The sequence below is a fragment of the Heliangelus exortis genome, chromosome 10 (genome assembly GCF_036169615.1).
Source record: "Heliangelus exortis chromosome 10, bHelExo1.hap1, whole genome shotgun sequence".
Lineage (NCBI taxonomy): Eukaryota > Metazoa > Chordata > Aves > Apodiformes > Trochilidae > Heliangelus > Heliangelus exortis.
Window position 1 is genome coordinate 18,193,629 of NC_092431.1, and position 6,814 is coordinate 18,200,442.

Sequence of the window (6,814 nt, forward strand, 5' to 3'; positions counted from 1 at the left end):
GGTTAGCATTGCAGAAAATCCACCCCAGATTGCAGCCTCCAGGGCTGTATTTCATGCCAGTGCCTTCCCAGAGCCTGCCTGGATCCCCAGACACACTTCATGGTTTGCATCCCCCCCCCCTCCAAGTTTTTACTGATGGCAGTCAAGTGGGGTTTTATTTATCGTGTAAACACACACCCATAGCACCTCCAGTAGAAATGGCCTCATCATTTGTTCCAGTTTTCCTCACTGGCAAGTTTCCCAGGACCTGAGCCAACTTCCCTGTTCCCAGCACCACCAGATTCCCCCCTTTGGGGCAGGAAAAGCCCGTAGCTGCTGGAGGGAGTCAGAGTCCCAGGTGATGGGCTGGCCTTCCTTTTTACACCTCAGCACAGAGCCCCTGGGATAGTGCAAGCAAAGCACTATCAGGGAAAAAAAAAAAAAACCAGAAATTCCATGTTCCACCTGAGCCCAGAGCTTGCTCTGCACCATAACACCCTGTGCATATGGGAGCTGCACATCAGCCACACTCACCTCAAGTCTTCCCAGGAAAGAAATGGAAATCACCTGGTGCTTTCAAGAGGAATCAGAGATGCAAATGCTCCTCAGCTGTCCCTGAGGCCAAACGTTCAGCTTTTTTTTTTTTTTCTTGGCTGGGTTTGAAGCTGCTGAGCAGCCTGCAGCTGCACCCCAGCTCCTTGCTCCCAGTTCCAGACCCCAGTTCTGCCACCCCACACAGCAAAATTGCACAAATACCAATCACTTGCTGCTCATCTTGTGTTAGCAGCACCCATGTGATGTCAAAGATGAGGCATTTACACCCAAAAAACATCTTTTTATCTTGAATAAGCTGGGCCTGACTCCCAAAACAGGGGGCACAAAGTTTCCTGGCTATGGAAGCCAAGGCTGACAGTGAGGGTGGCAGAGTTAATCACAGGGTGTAATCAGAGAGTTAATTAGGGAAGCCAGTTCAGTGAGTTAATGTTCAACTAAAGGCAAAGTATTTGCTGAAGCCATTTCCTCCACAGAAAGGGCTAAAAGGTGCTGAGGTAGAGGACAGGTCCTCATCACAGTGAGGATGAGAGAACAACTCCAGGTAAATTTTTTTAAAACTAGCTCGTACAGGATTTTTTTTTTTTAATTGTAATTTTACGATTTTTTTGGTAATTTTTAAAAATTGTAATTTTTAATTGTAATTTAATTGTAATTTTATTGTAACCAGGAACATCTTGGTTTTTTTTTTTTTTCTTATTAAGTACTTCGAATGGTTTCAACCTGATGTGGTGTGCTCTGGACACACTTTTTGCTACAATCAGGCAGGTTTAACACCCTCCCTTTCACACCTGAGACACTTTGCAAGCTCCAGATATGTGGATGATGCAATTCTTCCCCTATGTTACCAGGTTTCTGATCCTCAGGGTCAGGGCAGTGGAAAGCATCGGTTTGCTGGGAATAAATCTCTTTTACTGAGCAAAACCTATACAGACTGTAGACAGTTCACCTGCCTATAGTGAAATTTTATTTAATTTTTCAATTATTTCATGCTAGAACAGGCAGGGCCTGCGATTTATTTTTTTTTTTTAAATCCCCTGGCTTCTCACTGCAAGGAAAGAGACACATAAGATACTACACAAGGGTACTAGTTAATAGCAGAAAGGATTATCTGGCTTGATAAAACAAGAGTTTCTCCCAAAAGCCTTTGCTTGGTCTCACTGGCTCTGACACAGCAACTTCTGGATCAGCATCCCTGGCTGCTGCTTCTCTTCCATCCTGCAGCAGGAGCCTGAAAAAGGTGGGAAAGGGAGTAGAAGATGCTGGAGTAGTCATGTACCTCACTGAAGTAATAAAAAATTGTAATTCTGCACAATGCCCTCTGCAAGGTGTTGCCCTGCAATGCCAAAGTATTTATGCTCCTGATAACCAAAAAATATTTATGTGAATCTACACGTTTTCTGGTCAGCTCTTAATATATGCAGAACATGCATCTTATCTACATTTATATGTCATTATCTATTACCATGCATACAGAGAAATATATGTATTTAATGAAACCTGCATTTAATGTATGTATTTAATGAAAGCTGAAACTTTTTTGAGCTCAGATATTTCACTTTGAATGCAGTTTGAGCAAAGCACAAGCACTGCAAGCCTTGGAAGCCAATCCCAAGGGCTGCCAGCAGTGTTTTTAACAGCAGCATTGCAGTGACTCAGATATCATCTCGTGATAATCACATACAGGAACTTGAAAACCTCCCCTGATTAGCAAATGTGTTTTGTTTGGGGTTTTTTGGTTGTTGTTTTTTTGTGTGTGTTTTGTTTGTTTGTTTGTTTCTTTTTTTTTTTAATTTTGTTTATCTGCAACTGAATCTTTGGTTACTGAAGGCAGGAGCCCTTCATTGCTTCTGATTTATGAGTGGGTTAAAAATACCTTGGAAAAAAATGGGATGTATTTTAGGGTCAGCTTAATCTTTTTCTCATTTTGTGCCCTTCTTTGAACACACAAGGTCATAGGGCTACAAAGGACAAGAACAGCAGCACCTCCCCCCCCTGGAGCTGCTTGCATTTTCCTGCAGGGGGGTGGATGTGAGTACCAAGGGGGTTTTACAGGATTTTACAAAAAAGCAATTAAGAACATAATTATACACCTTGCAGCCCCTCCTCACACTCAGTCATGGACAGAAAGAACTGAAGGAAGGACCTTTCCATTAATATCTATAATATAAAGCTTCAGAAAATCCCAGTAAACCACCACCCCACTACCAGTTTAGTGCAGGAAAGACAACATAATTTTTCTTCAACTTGTCCCCTGCCAGCTTTGCTTGGCAGCAGTTGATTTTTTTTTTCTAAAAATCAGCTTTTTTTTTAACTTGGCAAAGCCTGAAGATGGGAGTCTGAGGCCCTGCACCACCAACACCCCAGAGTCAGGGAGAGGGGACAATCAGAGAGCTGAAGGGAACCTCTCCTGCTCCCAAAGTGACAACTGAGCCCCTTGGTCACAGAGAGGACACATGGCCCTCAAACATGGCCTCTGCTATAGAGCATGTGATTTAGATGCACAGAATGATATTTTTAAACATAAAGAACTAAAAATATTCACTAGGAGGGAGGTTGCTGTATTGCCTCACAACAGGGTTTTTTTTTCTGCCTGTGACATCCTCAAAAAAAGCGATGCCAACAGCAAAAAAAACAAACAAAAAAAGGAAATGCTGAACCCACGGTCTTATGACTCTTATTTTTCATATGCTGACATTCACAGGAGTTCTCTCTCCCCTTTTATTTAATATCTGCATGTATACATATGTGTAGAAAAGATATAGGCTGTAATCACACGGGCTCTGTAGGCTCCACATTATTGTGATTTTACCACTGTGATTTTGTGACTTCTGTCTCTCTGCAGCACTTCTCTCTTTTCCAGAGGTGTGATGGCATCTGGAACAGAAAGTCTGTTTTAAAAAGGAGCTTAAAAACTGGGAGGAAGACACTGCTTATCCTTTTTTAAAAGTTTGATGCTCTCTATGCCTCCTACTGAAAAATATTACTATTAGGAGAAAGAAAAAAGAGCCACACCAAAAAAAGAACATTGTCTTCCAAAAAATGAAGGTCTGGCTAACTCAGATACTATTTTTTTAGTAGGTTTTTTTTTGTGCCTTGAGCTCTCTGCAGTGCTGTGGGGCTGTTTTAAACCAGGAGCTGCCAGGAATGGTACAGAAAGTGGCTCCTGATGGGCAGAGAAAAGGGAGAGGGAGCCCCTGGAGCTCTGCAGTGTTCTCAGATCCAGCTGCTTCTCCTTGATTCTCTGGGAGCAAGAAACTACCTGAAGATTCTGGATTTTTTTTTGCTGTTGTTTGTTTTAAAAATGTGTAAGCAAAGCTTGGTTATGAGCTCTGACTCTTAATGGAGACACAAACCACGGGACCCAAGTGCACCCTACAGGTTCCAAAACACACACACTCACACCTTTATTTTATTTTTTTATTATTTTTTTTTTAAAAAAGAGCTATCGTTTATTTCAAAGCCAGTCTGCTTATAATTCATTTCAGGGTAGAGGAAGGAGACTGCTTCCTTTTGAGTACATGACACTGGCAATAGCAGTTCTCACAGCCCTGGTGATAAAGAAGTGAGTTGCAAGTTCTCCTACTTAAAAAAGGCAAAAAAGAAAAAAAAAATAAGAAAAAAAAAAGAAAAAAAGAAAAAGGAAGAAAGAAAAAAGGAAAAAGAAAGAAGAAGGAAAAAGAAAAAAGGAAGAAGGAAAAAAGGAAAAAGAAAAAAGGAGGAAGGAAAAACGGAAAAAGACAAAAGAAAAAAGAAAAGAGAAGGAAGAAAAAAGGGGAAAAGGAAAAAGAAAAAAGGGAAAAGGAAAAAGGGAAAAAGGAAAAAGGAAAAAGAAAAAAGGGAAAAAGGAAAAAGAAAAAAGGGGAAAAGGAAAAAGGGAAAAAGGAAAAAGAAAAAAGAAAAAAGAAAAAGGGGAAAAGAAAAAAGAAAAAGGGAAAAAGAAAAAAGGAAAAAGAAAAAAGAAAAAAAAGAAAAAAGGAAAAAGAAAAAAGTAAAAAGTAAAAAGAAAAAAGAAAAAGGGAAAAAGAAAAAAAGCAAAAAGAAAAAAGAAAAAAAAGAAAAAAAGAAAAAGGGAAAAAAAGAAAAAAGAAAAAGGGAAAAAGAAAGGGAAAGGGAAAAAAGAAAAAAGAAAAAAGGGGAAAAAGAAAAAGGGAAAAAGAAAAAAGGAAAAAAAGAAAAAGGAAAAAAGAAAAAGTTAAAAGAAAAAAGAAAAAAGGGAAAAAGAAAAAAGGAAAAAGAAAAAAAAAGGGGGCGGGGGGAGTGCTGCACATTTGTGGCCAGCTAGGACAAGGGCTCACAGCTGCCTGGCAGTGCTGGCAATTTACCAAAGTCCCTTCTGGTCATTCCCAGGCACAAGATATGCAAATTCAACCAACACATTTTTTTAATCATGGAGTAGAACCAAGATGAGCAGAGATGTCTGCAATCATATTTGAAGACACAAAACATCTCTAAAATGTGGGGGGTTTTTTTTGTTTTTATAATCTGTGAAGTGTGGACTTAGAAGGGGAACATAAATAGGACAGAAGTGAAACTGTTGGGATAGAAAGAAAGTAAAAGAAATATATTCTGAATCTTATTATTTTAGAATTGATTATTTTAGACTTAGAGGTAGAAGAAAATAGGGAAAACCATCTTTAATACAAATTGTTAGATGGTTCCTTTGTGGAGAAAGGGCTGTGATATTTACCAAAAAAAAAGACAATTTATTTGGAGCTGAAGCACTGCTGTGTGTATGCACATATGGAACCTGCCAGACTTGTGAGATAACAAAAAAAGTCCCCCCTGTATGTGAAATTAAGAGGTTTTTTTTTTTTTCTGACCATGAGAACAGCAATGCAGAAAACTGCTTTAAAACCTACATCCAAGGGGCAGCAATTCCAAGATGTGTAACTGTTGCATCACTTCCCATTCTTCTGGAACACTGAAATAAATCCCAAATAAATCCCAACCGTGCCTGTGAGCCACCCAGTGGGTGCTTCAAAACTCAGACCCATCACAGAAAAGCACTGACAGGAATCCAGGTATTGTGATAACCTCTCACAAAATGCTTACATATTTGAAAACATTGATGAGGTCACCCCTCAGTCTCCTTTTCTCCAAACTAAAGAGCCCCAGCTCCCTCAGCCTTTCCTCATAAGGGAGATGTTCCACTCCCTTAATCATCTCAGTAGCTCTGCGCTGGACTCTTTCAAGCACTTCCCTGTCCTTCTTGAACTGAGGGGCCCAGAACTGGACACAATACTCCAGGTGCGGCCTCACCAATGCAGAATAGAGGGGGAGGAGAACCTCTCTTGACCTACTAACCACACCCTTTCTAATGCACCCCAGGATGCCATTGGCCTTCTTGGCCACAAGGGCACATTGCTGGCTCATGGTCATCTTCTTGTCTACCAGGACCCCCAGGTCTCTTTCACCTACACTGCTCTCCAGCAGCTCAGCCCCCAACCTATACTGGGACATCGTGTTGTTCTTCCCCAAATGCAAAACTCTACACTTCCCCTTGTTGAATTTCATCATGTTTCTCCCTGCCCAACTCTCCAGCCTGTCTAAGTCTCTCTGAATGGCAGCACAGCCTTCTGGTGTGTCAGCCACTCCTCCCAGCTTAGTGTCATCAGCAAACTTGCTGAGGGTACATTCTGTACCCTCATCCAAGTCGTCAATGAAGATATTGAACAACACCGGTCCCAGTACCGACCCCTGAGGGACTCCACTAGTCTCACACCTCCAACCAGATTCTGCCCCATTGACTACAACTCTCTGACTCCTTCCTTTCAACCAGTTCCTGATCCACCTCACTACCTGATCACCAAACCCATACTTGATCAACTTATCTACAAGGATGCTGTGAGAGATGGTGTCAAATGCTTTACTGAAATCAAGATAAACCACATCTACCGCTCTTCCATCATCTATCCACCTAGTAATTTCCTCATAGAAGGCTATGAGGTTAGTCAAACATGATTTACCCTTGATAAAACCATGCTGACTGCTCTTGATGACCCCCATGTCCTTGATATGCCTGGAGATAGTGACAAGAACAAGTTGTTCCATCACCTTTCCAGGGATGGAGGTGAGGCTGACCGGTCTATAGTTACCCAGGTCCTCCTTCTTGCCCTTCTTGTAGACTGGAGTGACATTTGCTATCCTCCAGTCCTCAGGCACCTCTCCTGTTACCCATGACTTACTGAAGATTTTCCCCTCCCTTACAGAGTTGTTTACAGATATTACCATAAAAAAATTATAACATCATTACTACCATAACAACTGAAAACAAGTGGTA